We start from the raw sequence: 21,056 nt of genomic DNA, 5'->3' as shown, positions 1-21,056 counted from the left end.
AATCACAGAATCACAGAATCGTAGAATGCTTTGGCTTGGAAGGGACCTTTAGAGGTCACCTAGCCCAACCGCCCTGCAGCGAGCAGGGACACCTTTAACTCTAGATCAGGTTGCTGAGAGCCCCATCCAACCTGACCTTGAAGGTTTCCAGGGACGGGGCCTCCACTACCTGTCTGGGCAACCCGTTCTAGTGCCTCACCACCCTCACTGGAAAAAAACGTACAAACATTTCAGATGCGCTCCAGTGTACTCAGTACATCGTGGAGCAGAGCGAAGGCTCTCGCTAGCACAGCGTCCCACAAGCAGTGACATACCGTCCCATAGCTTAGCACTAGTAGGCCGGATTTTATCCCTCCCCGCCTTCAAACCTAGTTTAAAGCTCTTTCAAGCAGCACCGCTAATTCGTGAGCAAAAATACTCTTCCCCCGTTGAGAACGGTGAATCTCGTCAGGCCCCAGCAGGCCTGGTGTCGCACAGGCCACCCCATGATTGAAAAAGCCCAAACTCTGGCAGCGCCGCTAGCCTCGGGGCCAGGTAGTGATACGCGGCGTCTGCCTGTTTTCATGTCATTCCCTAGAGCTGGGAGGACAGAGGAGAGTCCTGCCTGCGCTCGTGATCCCGTCACCAATCTCCCCGAGGCCCTGAAGTCTCTCTTGACCGCCCTTGGGCTTCTCGTCGCGACTTTGTTGGTACCCGCACGAAAAAGCAAGAGCTGATAATAATCTGAGGGCCGTACAAGGCTAGGAAGCTTCCTGGCGACGCCTTCTACCCGAGCCACAGGGAGGCAGAACGCTTCCCCAAAAGGCAGGCCTGGTCGGCAGAGCAGGGGAGTAGTGAATGAATTCTTTATTTTGCTTTCCCTACTAACCTGTCCGCTCCCAGCCCACGCGTTTTCCCGCTTTTGCCCGTCAGATTCTCTCCACCATCCCACCGGGGGCAAGGGATTGAGCTGCTGTGTGATGCCAAGCTGCCTGCTGGGATTAACCCGCCGCGCCTGGGAAGCCAAAGCCCAGTGAATTGTTGAAACCAGAGCCCAGTCGCCCGTGCCTGCCTTCCTCCCCAGAGTGATGCACAGACACTCACAGAGGCGGCGTCTGTGCGTTAAACGAGTCCTTTATTGGCATCTTTGCACAGGGTCAAGCTCCCAGAGGGAAGGGACTCTCCCAGAGAGGGAGGGCGGTGGCTGTCCAGGTGGTAACGGGAGTCTCTGTTGCCAGGCTCCTTGCAACGGCCGCTCCAGCTGCATCGGGTCCCACTGCCCGGACCGCGCTTTTGCTGCGGAGCTGCGGGGCAGGTGTGGCAGCAGTTCCCGCTGCCGACTGAGCAGCGTGTTCTCCGTGTGCAGCGTGCCGGGTTCTGCAGCACCAGCTCCCCGGGGAGCGTCTAGGAAGCACAGATTCTCCACCTGGCCCCCAGTGAACACACAGAGGCACATCAGCGGTGCCTCTCGCTTGGTCCCTGCACAGCCGGAGGTGCCAGCAACAATTTCTGGGCCCGTGTGAAATGCCATCCTGGCTGGCCCAGTGCGAGGGGAAAGCAGGGCAAAACTCATCCTTGTCGCCACTGTAGCTGTCCCTGGCTGCTGTGCTGGGGACTCCATCGAGAGGAGAACAGTGCCGCCCTTGGCAGAGGGCTGCTGCACGGGGTTTGCCCTTTCCTTTCTGCGTCCCGCATTCTTCCCTCTGTCTCCGTCCTGTGTGAGGTGGCCGTCTGCCATCAGCTGTGAGTCCCACAAACACAGCCCCGTGCATGAAGACCTCCTTCAGTGCCCGTAGAACAGCAGTCTTACGAGCCGGTCTTGCAGCTCATCGGACTCACGCAGCGCCTCGGCACGGGCGGCTGGATCCTGTGCCAGGCGCTGGAAGAGGTTGGGTGGCTCGGCCGTCTGGAAAGCTGGGAGCAAGATGACGTCGTCGGGCATGTTCTCATTGCCAAAGAAGAAGTGGTCGAGGCGTTTCTCCTGCAGGCAGCAGCGCAGGTAGCGCATGATACCCTGCAGCCGCAGCAGGAAATCCCTCCTGCGCCAGCCTGACAGGGGTGCGGTGGTCAGGAGGTGCATCACAGCTGTCTTCAAGGCACAGGTGGAAAAGCCTGTGCCCGCCAGGATGCGGGCGCAGAGCTGCAGGCATTTGAGGTGGAAGCTGTTATGCGGGGCCTGCCTGGCCGTATGCCTGAAGACCTTCACCTCTGCCACAGCGTAGCTCTCTGGCCACGTTGTGCTTGGGGTGAAGATGGCCTCTGCAGTCTGGCTGCTCAGGAAGATGTCCGAGTCGCCTTGCTGCACCCCAAGCATTATCTCAATGAAGAGGGTTCTCCCGGAGGCATTCGTCAGCTGCAGCTTGCAGGAGCGGCTGGAGGGCAGCACCTTCGTATTGTGGCGACGCGACCGAGGCACTGCCACCCGGGCTGACCTGACGAAGCTCTGGAACCAGCGGGCAGTTTTCTGCACATCTAGGTAGGAGCCAGTGCAGAGGGTGCCTAGGAGGCTGGGACCCTGATTTCTCCTCAGCTCCTCCTTGGGGTGGTGGAGGAAGCACAGCAGGTTCTCCACCAGCTGCTCCCTCGTGCAGGTGCACTCCAGCTCCACGCGGAGGCAGGAGTCCTTTGCCTGCATCTCCCCCGTGTTGCCCAGCTCCAGGTGGAAGGTGTGCCCACAGCGGGGCTGCAGGGGCACGAGCAGGCGGGAGACAGCATCATCCCCACGGGGACTGCAACCTTCAAAAGCACTGCCCACCCCGATGGCTGGTTGCCGCACCGGGAAGAAACTATTTGACAAGAGCACCTGGAAGACACGGAGGAGGTCGGCCACCAGCTTCGCCCACCACCTGGCTCCTGTACGCCAGGTTCTGCACTGGCCACTGGATGCGCTTTGCAAAACTCCCGCCGAGACCCCTCTCATCAGCAGGATCTTCTCCTTCACTTTCTTCCTCCTCCTGCTCTTCTTCCTCCCCCTGCTCCTCTTCCTCCCGCTGCTCCTCTTCCTCCTCCAGCTCTGTGCTGCTGCTGGAGCTCTCCCCGTCGCTGCTGCTGTCCATCCACGTCGTGGATTGTTTTCCTGAGCCACCAGCAGAGCCCGAAGAGCAGGACAAGGACTCCGGCAATCAGCCAGAACTGCCACTGCTGCAAGGCAGCCAAGAGCTGGCCTCCCCAGGCAATGCTGCGCGGCTCCTGGCTCCTCTGCTCCAGCTCCTGCAGCAGGCGAGTCATCTCGGCGTTGAGCCGCTCCGCACGCTGCTGCATGCGCTCGCGCGTGGCCTCATCCAGCTCGTCACCGACCATCTGGGGGAGCTGGAAGATGCTTTGCAGAAGCACGGCAAGGACTTTTGTGGCAGCCATGGCCTGCAGGAGGAGGGAGAGCAGGGGTTGGCTGGGTCCGGGAGGGAGAGAGCTGGTGGCGGGGGGAGCGGGGAGGGGAGCCGCAGGGAGCTGGGGGCAGGTAGGCGAGGGGGTGAGGCAGCTGGGAGGCAGCAAGGCCCGAGCCCAGCCCTGGCAGCACCGTGCCTTGCCCAAGGCACTGCCACGAGCGGCTGGGCTCTCGGTGCAGGGTGAGAACCCACCGTGCCGGGGGCCCGCTTTTCTGCCCCGGCCCTCGTCCAGCCCGGCTTCCCGCCGCGTGCGCACTCACCGCTGTCCCAGGCCGTACTGGGGCAGCGCTGCCTGCTGGCGCCTTTTATAACCGCCCCCCATTGTGACTCGTCCCCTATGCGCCAGAGCGCATCACAGGCACGCCCGCCGGCCAGCCTCGCCCTTCGGCCCCCCCCCCAGCTCAGCCACTCGCAGCTGCCCTGCTCTACTGGCTAAGGCTGGCCTAGAGTGAACTGCTTAACCACAGGAGCTTGCGTGCTGCTTTCTTTTGGATTTATTATCGTCGGCCTGCCACGGCAATCTCATAGTCACAGAATATCCTGAGTTGGAGGGGACCCACGAGGATCATCGAGTCCAACCCGTGACTCCGCCCCGGGCAGCCTTGAAGTTAAAGCGTATACCTAGGAGCGTTGCCCCATCGCTTCTTGAATACCAACAGGCTTGGGGCCATGACCGTTTCCTGGGAGGAGCTTGCTCCGCTGCTTGCCCGCCCTCTCAGTGAACAACTTTTTCCTAATACCCAATCCGAACTTCCCTTGAGGCCGCTTGAAGCCATTCCTTTGCGTCCTACCACGGGCCCCCAGAGAGAAGAGATCAGCACCTCCCTCTGCGCTCCCCGTCGTGAGGAATTTGTAGACAGCAGTGAGCTCAGCCCTCGGTCTCCTCTCCTCTCCTCTAAGCTGAACAACCCCAGCGTCCTCAGCCGCGCCTCGTAAGCACATGCCCGCTAGTCCTTTCACCATCTTTGCTGCCTTCTTTTGAAGCGCATTCTAATAGTTTGATATCCTTCCTACACTGTGGTGCCCCAAAGGGCACACAGTACTCGAGGTGAGGCCGCACCAGGATGGAGGGTCGTGGGTCAATCCCTTCTTCCGAGCAGCTAGCTACGCCGTGCCTAGCGCACCCCAGGAGACGGCTGGCCCTTTTGGCCACCAGGGCACGTTCTTGACTCCTATTGAGCTGACCACCAACCCAAATGCCCAGATCCCTTTCCAAAGCCCATACGTGTTTGCTCGCTGCCTAAGTTCCCAAAGGAGATTCCTGGTCAGCCAAGCCACTGGCCTTCTGCCCCTCTCGCTTGACTTGCGACACGTTGGAATTGCCCGCTCCTGTGCTCTTAAGAAAGGGCTCTTAAAAAGTGACCAGCATTTACGGACACCAATACCCGCAAAAGCAGACTGCCAGGGGACCTTACTAACTAGCTCCTTGAGCAGCCTGAAGTCTGCTCTCCCGGGGTGCAGGGTAGTAGCTCTGCAGACAGTTTTTCCCATATCACCAGGTTTTCCACTCAACCGCTTCTCGATCGCTACACGGCCAAGACAGCCACCGATCGTCACTTCACCCACGACGCCATCTCTAGGTACAAACAACAGGTCTAGGAGGGCACCTTTCCGAGTCGTCTCCCTTAGTACCCGTACCAAAAAGTTCTCTTGAGTGTGGGCTTCAGGGATTTCCTGGGCCTGTTCATGTCTGCTCGATGGCAGTCCCAGTTAGCAGCTGGGAAGCTGAAGTCGCCCGTAAGGACGACACAGGGCGACTCATCTAGACATTTCCCTTGATTCCTTCTAGAATAAGACATCGGTGTCATCATCCTGGCTGGGTAATCCAGAGTAGACTCCTGCAAGAACACGCACTTCATTAGCTTTTCCCCTAATCTTTACGCAGAGGCTCTCAACCAGGTCGTCCTCCCCTGCAAGCGCTGCACAGTCCGACCCCTCCCTTACACGCAGCGCTACCGGTCCGCCTCGCCTGCCCTGCCTCTCTCTCCTGAAGAGCCTGTAACCGTCTCCATCACAGCGCTCCACTCTCAGGACTCTTCCCAACAAGTCTCACTTACGCCAATGATGTCGTAGCTCTGGCACCGAGCCAAGGCCTCTACTCCATGGAATCACAGAATCACAGAATCACAGAATCACAGAATCGTAGAATGCTTTGGCTTGGAAGGGACCTTTAGAGGTCACCTAGCCCAACCGCCCTGCAGCGAGCAGGGACACCTTTAACTCTAGATCAGGTTGCTGAGAGCCCCATCCAACCTGACCTTGAAGGTTTCCAGGGACGGGGCCTCCACTACCTGTCTGGGCAACCCGTTCTAGTGCCTCACCACCCTCACTGGAAAAAAACGTACAAACATTTCAGATGCGCTCCAGTGTACTCAGTACATCGTGGAGCAGAGCGAAGGCTCTCGCTAGCACAGCGTCCCTCAAGCAGTGACATACCGTCCCATAGCTTAGCACTAGTAGGCCGGATTTTATCCCTCCCCGCCTTCAAACCTAGTTTAAAGCTCTTTCAAGCAGCACCGCTAATTCGTGAGCAAAAATACTCTTCCCCCGTTGAGAACGGTGAATCTCGTCAGGCCCCAGCAGGCCTGGTGTCTCACAGGCCACCCCATGATTGAAAAAGCCCAAACTCTGGCAGCGCCGCTAGCCTCGGGGCCAGGTAGTGATACGCGGCGTCTGCCTGTTTTCATGTCATTCCCTAGAGCTGGGAGGACAGAGGAGAGTCCTGCCTGCGCTCGTGATCCCGTCACCAATCTCCCCGAGGCCCTGAAGTCTCTCTTGACCGCCCTTGGGCTTCTCGTCGCGACTTTGTTGGTACCCGCACGAAAAAGCAAGAGCTGATAATAACCTGAGGGCCGTACAAGGCTAGGAAGCTTCCTGGCGACGCCTTCTACCCGAGCCACAGGGAGGCAGAACGCTTCCCCAAAAGGCAGGCCTGGTCGGCAGAGCAGGGGAGTAGTGAATGAATTCTTTATTTTGCTTTCCCTACTAACCTGTCCGCTCCCAGCCCACGCGTTTTCCCGCTTTTGCCCGTCAGATTCTCTCCACCATCCCACCGGGGGCAAGGGATTGAGCTGCTGTGTGATGCCAAGCTGCCTGCTGGGATTAACCCGCCGCGCCTGGGAAGCCAAAGCCCAGTGAATCGTTGAAACCAGAGCCCAGTCGCCCGTGCCTGCCTTCCTCCCCAGAGTGATGCACAGACACTCACAGAGGCGGCGTCTGTGCGTTAAACGAGTCCTTTATTGGCATCTTTGCACAGGGTCAAGCTCCCAGAGGGAAGGGACTCTCCCAGAGAGGGAGGGCGGTGGCTGTCCAGGTGGTAACGGGAGTCTCTGTTGCCAGGCTCCTTGCAACGGCCGCTCCAGCTGCATCGGGTCCCACTGCCCGGACCGCGCTTTTGCTGCGGAGCTGCGGGGCAGGTGTGGCAGCAGTTCCCGCTGCCGACTGAGCAGCGTGTTCTCCGTGTGCAGCGTGCCGGGTTCTGCAGCACCAGCTCCCCGGGGAGCGTCTAGGAAGCACAGATTCTCCACCTGGCCCCCAGTGAACACACAGAGGCACATCAGCGGTGCCTCTCGCTTGGTCCCTGCACAGCCGGAGGTGCCAGCAACAATTTCTGGGCCCGTGTGAAATGCCATCCTGGCTGGCCCAGTGCGAGGGGAAAGCAGGGCAAAACTCATCCTTGTCGCCACTGTAGCTGTCCCTGGCTGCTGTGCTGGGGACTCCATCGAGAGGAGAACAGTGCCGCCCTTGGCAGAGGGCTGCTGCACGGGGTTTGCCCTTTCCTTTCTGCGTCCCGCATTCTTCCCTCTGTCTCCGTCCTGTGTGAGGTGGCCGTCTGCCATCAGCTGTGAGTCCCACAAACACAGCCCCGTGCATGAAGACCTCCTTCAGTGCCCGTAGAACAGCAGTCTTACGAGCCGGTCTTGCAGCTCATCGGACTCACGCAGCGCCTCGGCACGGGCGGCTGGATCCTGTGCCAGGCGCTGGAAGAGGTTGGGTGGCTCGGCCGTCTGGAAAGCTGGGAGCAAGATGACGTCGTCGGGCATGTTCTCATTGCCAAAGAAGAAGTGGTCGAGGCGTTTCTCCTGCAGGCAGCAGCGCAGGTAGCGCATGATACCCTGCAGCCGCAGCAGGAAATCCCTCCTGCGCCAGCCTGACAGGGGTGCGGTGGTCAGGAGGTGCATCACAGCTGTCTTCAAGGCACAGGTGGAAAAGCCTGTGCCCGCCAGGATGCGGGCGCAGAGCTGCAGGCATTTGAGGTGGAAGCTGTTATGCGGGGCCTGCCTGGCCGTATGCCTGAAGACCTTCACCTCTGCCACAGCGTAGCTCTCTGGCCACGTTGTGCTTGGGGTGAAGATGGCCTCTGCAGTCTGGCTGCTCAGGAAGATGTCCGAGTCGCCTTGCTGCACCCCAAGCATTATCTCAATGAAGAGGGTTCTCCCGGAGGCATTCGTCAGCTGCAGCTTGCAGGAGCGGCTGGAGGGCAGCACCTTCGTATTGTGGCGACGCGACCGAGGCACTGCCACCCGGGCTGACCTGACGAAGCTCTGGAACCAGCGGGCAGTTTTCTGCACATCTAGGTAGGAGCCAGTGCAGAGGGTGCCTAGGAGGCTGGGACCCTGATTTCTCCTCAGCTCCTCCTTGGGGTGGTGGAGGAAGCACAGCAGGTTCTCCACCAGCTGCTCCCTCGTGCAGGTGCACTCCAGCTCCACGCGGAGGCAGGAGTCCTTTGCCTGCATCTCCCCCGTGTTGCCCAGCTCCAGGTGGAAGGTGTGCCCACAGCGGGGCTGCAGGGGCACGAGCAGGCGGGAGACAGCATCATCCCCACGGGGACTGCAACCTTCAAAAGCACTGCCCACCCCGATGGCTGGTTGCCGCACCGGGAAGAAACTATTTGACAAGAGCACCTGGAAGACACGGAGGAGGTCGGCCACCAGCTTCGCCCACCACCTGGCTCCTGTACGCCAGGTTCTGCACTGGCCACTGGATGCGCTTTGCAAAACTCCCGCCGAGACCCCTCTCATCAGCAGGATCTTCTCCTTCACTTTCTTCCTCCTCCTGCTCTTCTTCCTCCCCCTGCTCCTCTTCCTCCCGCTGCTCCTCTTCCTCCTCCAGCTCTGTGCTGCTGCTGGAGCTCTCCCCGTCGCTGCTGCTGTCCATCCACGTCGTGGATTGTTTTCCTGAGCCACCAGCAGAGCCCGAAGAGCAGGACAAGGACTCCGGCAATCAGCCAGAACTGCCACTGCTGCAAGGCAGCCAAGAGCTGGCCTCCCCAGGCAATGCTGCGCGGCTCCTGGCTCCTCTGCTCCAGCTCCTGCAGCAGGCGAGTCATCTCGGCGTTGAGCCGCTCCGCACGCTGCTGCATGCGCTCGCGCGTGGCCTCATCCAGCTCGTCACCGACCATCTGGGGGAGCTGGAAGATGCTTTGCAGAAGCACGGCAAGGACTTTTGTGGCAGCCATGGCCTGCAGGAGGAGGGAGAGCAGGGGTTGGCTGGGTCCGGGAGGGAGAGAGCTGGTGGCGGGGGGAGCGGGGAGGGGAGCCGCAGGGAGCTGGGGGCAGGTAGGCGAGGGGGTGAGGCAGCTGGGAGGCAGCAAGGCCCGAGCCCAGCCCTGGCAGCACCGTGCCTTGCCCAAGGCACTGCCACGAGCGGCTGGGCTCTCGGTGCAGGGTGAGAACCCACCGTGCCGGGGGCCCGCTTTTCTGCCCCGGCCCTCGTCCAGCCCGGCTTCCCGCCGCGTGCGCACTCACCGCTGTCCCAGGCCGTACTGGGGCAGCGCTGCCTGCTGGCGCCTTTTATAACCGCCCCCCATTGTGACTCGTCCCCTATGCGCCAGAGCGCATCACAGGCACGCCCGCCGGCCAGCCTCGCCCTTCGGCCCCCCCCCCCAGCTCAGCCACTCGCAGCTGCCCTGCTCTACTGGCTAAGGCTGGCCTAGAGTGAACTGCTTAACCACAGGAGCTTGCGTGCTGCTTTCTTTTGGATTTATTATCGTCGGCCTGCCACGGCAATCTCATAGTCACAGAATATCCTGAGTTGGAGGGGACCCACGAGGATCATCGAGTCCAACCCGTGACTCCGCCCCGGGCAGCCTTGAAGTTAAAGCGTATACCTAGGAGCGTTGCCCCATCGCTTCTTGAATACCAACAGGCTTGGGGCCATGACCGTTTCCTGGGAGGAGCTTGCTCCGCTGCTTGCCCGCCCTCTCAGTGAACAACTTTTTCCTAATACCCAATCCGAACTTCCCTTGAGGCCGCTTGAAGCCATTCCTTTGCGTCCTACCACGGGCCCCCAGAGAGAAGAGATCAGCACCTCCCTCTGCGCTCCCCGTCGTGAGGAATTTGTAGACAGCAGTGAGCTCAGCCCTCGGTCTCCTCTCCTCTCCTCTAAGCTGAACAACCCCAGCGTCCTCAGCCGCGCCTCGTAAGCACATGCCCGCTAGTCCTTTCACCATCTTTGCTGCCTTCTTTTGAAGCGCATTCTAATAGTTTGATATCCTTCCTACACTGTGGTGCCCCAAAGGGCACACAGTACTCGAGGTGAGGCCGCACCAGGATGGAGGGTCGTGGGTCAATCCCTTCTTCCGAGCAGCTAGCTACGCCGTGCCTAGCGCACCCCAGGAGACGGCTGGCCCTTTTGGCCACCAGGGCACGTTCTTGACTCCTATTGAGCTGACCACCAACCCAAATGCCCAGATCCCTTTCCAAAGCCCATACGTGTTTGCTCGCTGCCTAAGTTCCCAAAGGAGATTCCTGGTCAGCCAAGCCACTGGCCTTCTGCCCCTCTCGCTTGACTTGCGACACGTTGGAATTGCCCGCTCCTGTGCTCTTAAGAAAGGGCTCTTAAAAAGTGACCAGCATTTACGGACACCAATACCCGCAAAAGCAGACTGCCAGGGGACCTTACTAACTAGCTCCTTGAGCAGCCTGAAGTCTGCTCTCCCGGGGTGCAGGGTAGTAGCTCTGCAGACAGTTTTTCCCATATCACCAGGTTTTCCACTCAACCGCTTCTCGATCGCTACACGGCCAAGACAGCCACCGATCGTCACTTCACCCACGACGCCATCTCTAGGTACAAACAACAGGTCTAGGAGGGCACCTTTCCGAGTCGTCTCCCTTAGTACCCGTACCAAAAAGTTCTCTTGAGTGTGGGCTTCAGGGATTTCCTGGGCCTGTTCATGTCTGCTCGATGGCAGTCCCAGTTAGCAGCTGGGAAGCTGAAGTCGCCCGTAAGGACGACACAGGGCGACTCATCTAGACATTTCCCTTGATTCCTTCTAGAATAAGACATCGGTGTCATCATCCTGGCTGGGTAATCCAGAGTAGACTCCTGCAAGAACACGCACTTCATTAGCTTTTCCCCTAATCTTTACGCAGAGGCTCTCAACCAGGTCGTCCTCCCCTGCAAGCGCTGCACAGTCCGACCCCTCCCTTACACGCAGCGCTACCGGTCCGCCTCGCCTGCCCTGCCTCTCTCTCCTGAAGAGCCTGTAACCGTCTCCATCACAGCGCTCCACTCTCAGGACTCTTCCCAACAAGTCTCACTTACGCCAATGATGTCGTAGCTCTGGCACCGAGCCAAGGCCTCTACTCCATGGAATCACAGAATCACAGAATCACAGAATCACAGAATCGTAGAATGCTTTGGCTTGGAAGGGACCTTTAGAGGTCACCTAGCCCAACCGCCCTGCAGCGAGCAGGGACACCTTTAACTCTAGATCAGGTTGCTGAGAGCCCCATCCAACCTGACCTTGAAGGTTTCCAGGGACGGGGCCTCCACTACCTGTCTGGGCAACCCGTTCTAGTGCCTCACCACCCTCACTGGAAAAAAACGTACAAACATTTCAGATGCGCTCCAGTGTACTCAGTACATCGTGGAGCAGAGCGAAGGCTCTCGCTAGCACAGCGTCCCTCAAGCAGTGACATACCGTCCCATAGCTTAGCACTAGTAGGCCGGATTTTATCCCTCCCCGCCTTCAAACCTAGTTTAAAGCTCTTTCAAGCAGCACCGCTAATTCGTGAGCAAAAATACTCTTCCCCCGTTGAGAACGGTGAATCTCGTCAGGCCCCAGCAGGCCTGGTGTCTCACAGGCCACCCCATGATTGAAAAAGCCCAAACTCTGGCAGCGCCGCTAGCCTCGGGGCCAGGTAGTGATACGCGGCGTCTGCCTGTTTTCATGTCATTCCCTAGAGCTGGGAGGACAGAGGAGAGTCCTGCCTGCGCTCGTGATCCCGTCACCAATCTCCCCGAGGCCCTGAAGTCTCTCTTGACCGCCCTTGGGCTTCTCGTCGCGACTTTGTTGGTACCCGCACGAAAAAGCAAGAGCTGATAATAACCTGAGGGCCGTACAAGGCTAGGAAGCTTCCTGGCGACGCCTTCTACCCGAGCCACAGGGAGGCAGAACGCTTCCCCAAAAGGCAGGCCTGGTCGGCAGAGCAGGGGAGTAGTGAATGAATTCTTTATTTTGCTTTCCCTACTAACCTGTCCGCTCCCAGCCCACGCGTTTTCCCGCTTTTGCCCGTCAGATTCTCTCCACCATCCCACCGGGGGCAAGGGATTGAGCTGCTGTGTGATGCCAAGCTGCCTGCTGGGATTAACCCGCCGCGCCTGGGAAGCCAAAGCCCAGTGAATCGTTGAAACCAGAGCCCAGTCGCCCGTGCCTGCCTTCCTCCCCAGAGTGATGCACAGACACTCACAGAGGCGGCGTCTGTGCGTTAAACGAGTCCTTTATTGGCATCTTTGCACAGGGTCAAGCTCCCAGAGGGAAGGGACTCTCCCAGAGAGGGAGGGCGGTGGCTGTCCAGGTGGTAACGGGAGTCTCTGTTGCCAGGCTCCTTGCAACGGCCGCTCCAGCTGCATCGGGTCCCACTGCCCGGACCGCGCTTTTGCTGCGGAGCTGCGGGGCAGGTGTGGCAGCAGTTCCCGCTGCCGACTGAGCAGCGTGTTCTCCGTGTGCAGCGTGCCGGGTTCTGCAGCACCAGCTCCCCGGGGAGCGTCTAGGAAGCACAGATTCTCCACCTGGCCCCCAGTGAACACACAGAGGCACATCAGCGGTGCCTCTCGCTTGGTCCCTGCACAGCCGGAGGTGCCAGCAACAATTTCTGGGCCCGTGTGAAATGCCATCCTGGCTGGCCCAGTGCGAGGGGAAAGCAGGGCAAAACTCATCCTTGTCGCCACTGTAGCTGTCCCTGGCTGCTGTGCTGGGGACTCCATCGAGAGGAGAACAGTGCCGCCCTTGGCAGAGGGCTGCTGCACGGGGTTTGCCCTTTCCTTTCTGCGTCCCGCATTCTTCCCTCTGTCTCCGTCCTGTGTGAGGTGGCCGTCTGCCATCAGCTGTGAGTCCCACAAACACAGCCCCGTGCATGAAGACCTCCTTCAGTGCCCGTAGAACAGCAGTCTTACGAGCCGGTCTTGCAGCTCATCGGACTCACGCAGCGCCTCGGCATGGGCGGCTGGATCCTGTGCCAGGTGCTGGAAGAGGTTGGGTGGCTCGGCCGTCTGGAAAGCTGGGAGCAAGATGACGTCGTCGGGCATGTTCTCATTGCCAAAGAAGAAGTGGTCGAGGCGTTTCTCCTGCAGGCAGCAGCGCAGGTAGCGCATGATACCCTGCAGCCGCAGCAGGAAATCCCTCCTGCGCCAGCCTGACAGGGGTGCGGTGGTCAGGAGGTGCATCACAGCTGTCTTCAAGGCACAGGTGGAAAAGCCTGTGCCCGCCAGGATGCGGGCGCAGAGCTGCAGGCATTTGAGGTGGAAGCTGTTATGCGGGGCCTGCCTGGCCGTATGCCTGAAGACCTTCACCTCTGCCACAGCGTAGCTCTCTGGCCACGTTGTGCTTGGGGTGAAGATGGCCTCTGCAGTCTGGCTGCTCAGGAAGATGTCCGAGTCGCCTTGCTGCACCCCAAGCATTATCTCAATGAAGAGGGTTCTCCCGGAGGCATTCGTCAGCTGCAGCTTGCAGGAGCGGCTGGAGGGCAGCACCTTCGTATTGTGGCGACGCGACCGAGGCACTGCCACCCGGGCTGACCTGACGAAGCTCTGGAACCAGCGGGCAGTTTTCTGCACATCTAGGTAGGAGCCAGTGCAGAGGGTGCCTAGGAGGCTGGGACCCTGATTTCTCCTCAGCTCCTCCTTGGGGTGGTGGAGGAAGCACAGCAGGTTCTCCACCAGCTGCTCCCTCGTGCAGGTGCACTCCAGCTCCACGCGGAGGCAGGAGTCCTTTGCCTGCATCTCCCCCGTGTTGCCCAGCTCCAGGTGGAAGGTGTGCCCACAGCGGGGCTGCAGGGGCACGAGCAGGCGGGAGACAGCATCATCCCCACGGGGACTGCAACCTTCAAAAGCACTGCCCACCCCGATGGCTGGTTGCCGCACCGGGAAGAAACTATTTGACAAGAGCACCTGGAAGACACGGAGGAGGTCGGCCACCAGCTTCGCCCACCACCTGGCTCCTGTACGCCAGGTTCTGCACTGGCCACTGGATGCGCTTTGCAAAACTCCCGCCGAGACCCCTCTCATCAGCAGGATCTTCTCCTTCACTTTCTTCCTCCTCCTGCTCTTCTTCCTCCCCCTGCTCCTCTTCCTCCCGCTGCTCCTCTTCCTCCTCCAGCTCTGTGCTGCTGCTGGAGCTCTCCCCGTCGCTGCTGCTGTCCATCCACGTCGTGGATTGTTTTCCTGAGCCACCAGCAGAGCCCGAAGAGCAGGACAAGGACTCCGGCAATCAGCCAGAACTGCCACTGCTGCAAGGCAGCCAAGAGCTGGCCTCCCCAGGCAATGCTGCGCGGCTCCTGGCTCCTCTGCTCCAGCTCCTGCAGCAGGCGAGTCATCTCGGCGTTGAGCCGCTCCGCACGCTGCTGCATGCGCTCGCGCGTGGCCTCATCCAGCTCGTCACCGACCATCTGGGGGAGCTGGAAGATGCTTTGCAGAAGCACGGCAAGGACTTTTGTGGCAGCCATGGCCTGCAGGAGGAGGGAGAGCAGGGGTTGGCTGGGTCCGGGAGGGAGAGAGCTGGTGGCGGGGGGAGCGGGGAGGGGAGCCGCAGGGAGCTGGGGGCAGGTAGGCGAGGGGGCGAGGCAGCTGGGAGGCAGCAAGGCCCGAGCCCAGCCCTGGCAGCACCGTGCCTTGCCCAAGGCACTGCCACGAGCGGCTGGGCTCTCGGTGCAGGGTGAGAACCCACCGTGCCGGGGGCCCGCCTTTCTGCCCCGGCCCTCGTCCAGCCCGGCTTCCCGCCGCGTGCGCACTCACCGCTGTCCCAGGCCGTACTGGGGCAGCGCTGCCTGCTGGCGCCTTTTATAACCGCCCCCCATTGTGACTCGTCCCCTATGCGCCAGAGCGCATCACAGGCACGCCCGCCGGCCAGCCTCGCCCTTCGGCCCCCCCCCCCAGCTCAGCCACTCGCAGCTGCCCTGCTCTACTGGCTAAGGCTGGCCTAGAGTGAACTGCTTAACCACAGGAGCTTGCGTGCTGCTTTCTTTTGGATTTATTATCGTCGGCCTGCCACGGCAATCTCATAGTCACAGAATATCCTGAGTTGGAGGGGACCCACGAGGATCATCGAGTCCAACCCGTGACTCCGCCCCGGGCAGCCTTGAAGTTAAAGCGTATACCTAGGAGCGTTGCCCCATCGCTTCTTGAATACCAACAGGCTTGGGGCCATGACCGTTTCCTGGGAGGAGCTTGCTCCGCTGCTTGCCCGCCCTCTCAGTGAACAACTTTTTCCTAATACCCAATCCGAACTTCCCTTGAGGCCGCTTGAAGCCATTCCTTTGCGTCCTACCACGGGCCCCCAGAGAGAAGAGATCAGCACCTCCCTCTGCGCTCCCCGTCGTGAGGAATTTGTAGACAGCAGTGAGCTCAGCCCTCGGTCTCCTCTCCTCTAAGCTGAACAACCCCAGCGTCCTCAGCCGCGCCTCGTAAGCACATGCCCGCTAGTCCTTTCACCATCTTTGCTGCCTTCTTTTGAAGCGCATTCTAATAGTTTGATATCCTTCCTACACTGTGGTGCCCCAAAGGGCACACAGTACTCGAGGTGAGGCCGCACCAGGACGGAGGGTCGTGGGTCAATCCCTTCTTCTGAGCAGCTAGCTACGCCGTGCCTAGCGCACCCCAGGAGACGGCTGGCCCTTTTGGCCACCAGGGCACGTTCTTGACTCCTATTGAGCTGACCACCAACCCAAATGCCCAGATCCCTTTCCAAAGCCCATACGTGTTTGCTCGCTGCCTAAGTTCCCAAAGGAGATTCCTGGTCAGCCAAGCCACTGGCCTTCTGCCCCTCTCGCTTGACTTGCGACACGTTGGAATTGCCCGCTCCTGTGCTCTTAAGAAAGGGCTCTTAAAAAGTGACCAGCATTTACGGACACCAATACCCGCAAAAGCAGACTGCCAGGGGACCTTACTAACTAGCTCCTTGAGCAGCCTGAAGTCTGCTCTCCCGGGGTGCAGGGTAGTAGCTCTGCAGACAGTTTTTCCCATATCACCAGGTTTTCCACTCAACCGCTTCTCGATCGCTACACGGCCAAGACAGCCACCGATCGTCACTTCACCCACGACGCCATCTCTAGGTACAAACAACAGGTCTAGGAGGGCACCTTTCCGAGTCGTCTCCCTTAGTACCCGTACCAAAAAGTTCTCTTGAGTGTGGGCTTCAGGGATTTCCTGGGCCTGTTCATGTCTGCTCGATGGCAGTCCCAGTTAGCAGCTGGGAAGCTGAAGTCGCCCGTAAGGACGACACAGGGCGACTCATCTAGACATTTCCCTTGATTCCTTCTAGAATAAGACATCGGTGTCATCATCCTGGCTGGGTAATCCAGAGTAGACTCCTGCAAGAACACGCACTTCATTAGCTTTTCCCCTAATCTTTACGCAGAGGCTCTCAACCAGGTCGTCCTCCCCTGCAAGCGCTGCACAGTCCGACCCCTCCCTTACACGCAGCGCTACCGGTCCGCCTCTCCTGCCCTGCCTCTCTCTCCTGAAGAGCCTGTAACCGTCTCCATCACAGCGCTCCACTCTCAGGACTCTTCCCAACAAGTCTCACTTACGCCAATGATGTCGTAGCTCTGGCACCGAGCCAAGGCCTCTACTCCATGGAATCACAGAATCACAGAATCACAGAATCACAGAATCGTAGAATGCTTTGGCTTGGAAGGGACCTTTAGAGGTCACCTAGCCCAACCGCCCTGCAGCGAGCAGGGACACCTTTAACTCTAGATCAGGTTGCTGAGAGCCCCATCCAACCTGACCTTGAAGGTTTCCAGGGACGGGGCCTCCACTACCTGTCTGGGCAACCCGTTCTAGTGCCTCACCACCCTCACTGGAAAAAAACGTACAAACATTTCAGATGCGCTCCAGTGTACTCAGTACATCGTGGAGCAGAGCGAAGGCTCTCGCTAGCACAGCGTCCCTCAAGCAGTGACATACCGTCCCATAGCTTAGCACTAGTAGGCCGGATTTTATCCCTCCCCGCCTTCAAACCTAGTTTAAAGCTCTTTCAAGCAGCACCGCTAATTCGTGAGCAAAAATACTCTTCCCCCGTTGAGAACGGTGAATCTCGTCAGGCCCCAGCAGGCCTGGTGTCGCACAGGCCACCCCATGATTGAAAAAGCCCAAACTCTGGCAGCGCCGCTAGCCTCGGGGCCAGGTAGTGATACGCGGCGTCTGCCTGTTTCTTTCCATGTCATTCCCTAGAGCTGGGAGGACAGAGGAGAGTCCTGCCTGCGCTCGTGATCCCGTCACCAATCTCCCCGAGGCCCTGAAGTCTCTCTTGACCGCCCTTGGGCTTCTCGTCGCGACTTTGTTGGTACCCGCACGAAAAAGCAAGAGCTGATAATAACCTGAGGGCCGTACAAGGCTAGGAAGCTTCCTGGCGACGCCTTCTACCCGAGCCACAGGGAGGCAGAACGCTTCCCCAAAAGGCAGGCCTGGTCGGCAGAGCAGGGGAGTAGTGAATGAATTCTTTATTTTGCTTTCCCTACTAACCTGTCCGCTCCCAGCCCACGCGTTTTCCCGCTTTTGCCCGTCAGATTCTCTCCACCATCCCACCGGGGGCAAGGGATTGAGCTGCTGTGTGATGCCAAGCTGCCTGCTGGGATTAACCCGCCGCGCCTGGGAAGCCAAAGCCCAGTGAATCGTTGAAACCAGAGCCCAGTCGCCCGTGCCTGCCTTCCTCCCCAGAGTGATGCACAGACACTCACAGAGGCGGCGTCTGTGCGTTAAACGAGTCCTTTATTGGCATCTTTGCACAGGGTCAAGCTCCCAGAGGGAAGGGACTCTCCCAGAGAGGGAGGGCGGTGGCTGTCCAGGTGGTAACGGGAGTCTCTGTTGCCAGGCTCCTTGCAACGGCCGCTCCAGCTGCATCGGGTCCCACTGCCCGGACCGCGCTTTTGCTGCGGAGCTGCGGGGCAGGTGTGGCAGCAGTTCCCGCTGCCGACTGAGCAGCGTGTTCTCCGTGTGCAGCGTGCCGGGTTCTGCAGCACCAGCTCCCCGGGGAGCGTCTAGGAAGCACAGATTCTCCACCTGGCCCCCAGTGAACACACAGAGGCACATCAGCGGTGCCTCTCGCTTGGTCCCTGCACAGCCGGAGGTGCCAGCAACAATTTCTGGGCCCGTGTGAAATGCCATCCTGGCTGGCCCAGTGCGAGGGGAAAGCAGGGCAAAACTCATCCTTGTCGCCACTGTAGCTGTCCCTGGCTGCTGTGCTGGGGACTCCATCGAGAGGAGAACAGTGCCGCCCTTGGCAGAGGGCTGCTGCACGGGGTTTGCCCTTTCCTTTCTGCGTCCCGCATTCTTCCCTCTGTCTCCGTCCTGTGTGAGGTGGCCGTCTGCCATCAGCTGTGAGTCCCACAAACACAGCCCCGTGCATGAAGACCTCCTTCAGTGCCCGTAGAACAGCAGTCTTACGAGCCGGTCTTGCAGCTCATCGGACTCACGCAGCGCCTCGGCACGGGCGGCTGGATCCTGTGCCAGGCGCTGGAAGAGGTTGGGTGGCTCGGCCGTCTGGAAAGCTGGGAGCAAGATGACGTCGTCGGGCATGTTCTCATTGCCAAAGAAGAAGTGGTCGAGGCGTTTCTCCTGCAGGCAGCAGCGCAGGTAGCGCATGATACCCTGCAGCCGCAGCAGGAAATCCCTCCTGCGCCAGCCTGACAGGGGTGCGGTGGTCAGGAGGTGCATCACAGCTGTCTTCAAGGCACAGGTGGAAAAGCCTGTGCCCGCCAGGATGCGGGCGCAGAGCTGCAGGCATTTGAGGTGGAAGCTGTTATGCGGGGCCTGCCTGGCCGTATGCCTGAAGACCTTCACCTCTGCCACAGCGTAGCTCTCTGGCCACGTTGTGCTTGGGGTGAAGATGGCCTCTGCAGTCTGGCTGCTCAGGAAGATGTCCGAGTCGCCTTGCTGCACCCCAAGCATTATCTCAATGAAGAGGGTTCTCCCGGAGGCATTCGTCAGCTGCAGCTTGCAGGAGCGGCTGGAGGGCAGCACCTTCGTATTGTGGCGACGCGACCGAGGCACTGCCACCCGGGCTGACCTGACGAAGCTCTGGAACCAGCGGGCAGTTTTCTGCACATCTAGGTAGGAGCCAGTGCAGAGGGTGCCTAGGAGGCTGGGACCCTGATTTCTCCTCAGCTCCTCCTTGGGGTGGTGGAGGAAGCACAGCAGGTTCTCCACCAGCTGCTCCCTCGTGCAGGTGCACTCCAGCTCCACGCGGAGGCAGGAGTCCTTTGCCTGCATCTCCCCCGTGTTGCCCAGCTCCAGGTGGAAGGTGTGCCCACAGCGGGGCTGCAGGGGCACGAGCAGGCGGGAGACAGCATCATCCCCACGGGGACTGCAACCTTCAAAAGCACTGCCCACCCCGATGGCTGGTTGCCGCACCGGGAAGAAACTATTTGACAAGAGCACCTGGAAGACACGGAGGAGGTCGGCCACCAGCTTCGCCCACCACCTGGCTCCTGTACGCCAGGTTCTGCACTGGCCACTGGATGCGCTTTGCAAAACTCCCGCCGAGACCCCTCTCATCAGCAGGATCTTCTCCTTCACTTTCTTCCTCCTCCTGCTCTTCTTCCTCCCCCTGCTCCTCTTCCTCCCGCTGCTCCTCTTCCTCCTCCAGCTCTGTGCTGCTGCTGGAGCTCTCCCCGTCGCTGCTGCTGTCCATCCACGTCGTGGATTGTTTTCCTGAGCCACCAGCAGAGCCCGAAGAGCAGGACAAGGACTCCGGCAATCAGCCAGAACTGCCACTGCTGCAAGGCAGCCAAGAGCTGGCCTCCCCAGGCAATGCTGCGCGGCTCCTGGCTCCTCTGCTCCAGCTCCTGCAGCAGGCGAGTCATCTCGGCGTTGAGCCGCTCCGCACGCTGCTGCATGCGCTCGCGCGTGGCCTCATCCAGCTCGTCACCGACCATCTGGGGGAGCTGGAAGATGCTTTGCAGAAGCACGGCAAGGACTTTTGTGGCAGCCATGGCCTGCAGGAGGAGGGAGAGCAGGGGTTGGCTGGGTCCGGGAGGGAGAGAGCTGGTGGCGGGGGGAGCGGGGAGGGGAGCCGCAGGGAGCTGGGGGCAGGTAGGCGAGGGGGCGAGGCAGCTGGGAGGCAGCAAGGCCCGAGCCCAGCCCTGGCAGCACCGTGCCTTGCCCAAGGCACTGCCACGAGCGGCTGGGCTCTCGGTGCAGGGTGAGAACCCACCGTGCCGGGGGCCCGCCTTTCTGCCCCGGCCCTCGTCCAGCCCGGCTTCCCGCCGCGTGCGCACTCACCGCTGTCCCAGGCCGTACTGGGGCAGCGCTGCCTGCTGGCGCCTTTTATAACCGCCCCCCATTGTGACTCGTCCCCTATGCGCCAGAGCGCATCACAGGCACGCCCGCCGGCCAGCCTCGCCCTTCGGCCCCCCCCCCCAGCTCAGCCACTCGCAGCTGCCCTGCTCTACTGGCTAAGGCTGGCCTAGAGTGAACTGCTTAACCACAGGAGCTTGCGTGCTGCTTTCTTTTGGATTTATTATCGTCGGCCTGCCACGGCAATCTCATAGTCACAGAATATCCTGAGTTGGAGGGGACCCACGAGGATCATCGAGTCCAACCCGTGACTCCGCCCCGGGCAGCCTTGAAGTTAAAGCGTATACCTAGGAGCGTTGCCCCATCGCTTCTTGAATACCAACAGGCTTGGGGCCATGACCGTTTCCTGGGAGGAGCTTGCTCCGCTGCTTGCCCGCCCTCTCAGTGAACAACTTTTTCCTAATACCCAATCCGAACTTCCCTTGAGGCCGCTTGAAGCCATTCCTTTGCGTCCTACCACGGGCCCCCAGAGAGAAGAGATCAGCACCTCCCTCTGCGCTCCCCGTCGTGAGGAATTTGTAGACAGCAGTGAGCTCAGCCCTCGGTCTCCTCTCCTCTAAGCTGAACAACCCCAGCGTCCTCAGCCGCGCCTCGTAAGCACATGCCCGCTAGTCCTTTCACCATCTTTGCTGCCTTCTTTTGAAGCGCATTCTAATAGTTTGATATCCTTCCTACACTGTGGTGCCCCAAAGGGCACACAGTACTCGAGGTGAGGCCGCACCAGGACGGAGGGTCGTGGGTCAATCCCTTCTTCTGAGCAGCTAGCTACGCCGTGCCTAGCGCACCCCAGGAGACGGCTGGCCCTTTTGGCCACCAGGGCACGTTCTTGACTCCTATTGAGCTGACCACCAACCCAAATGCCCAGATCCCTTTCCAAAGCCCATACGTGTTTGC

This window comes from Pelecanus crispus, chromosome 6, assembly GCF_030463565.1.
Source record: "Pelecanus crispus isolate bPelCri1 chromosome 6, bPelCri1.pri, whole genome shotgun sequence".
Lineage (NCBI taxonomy): Eukaryota > Metazoa > Chordata > Aves > Pelecaniformes > Pelecanidae > Pelecanus > Pelecanus crispus.
The sequence above is the reverse complement of the archived record's forward strand: the minus strand, read 5'-3'. Positions refer to the sequence as shown.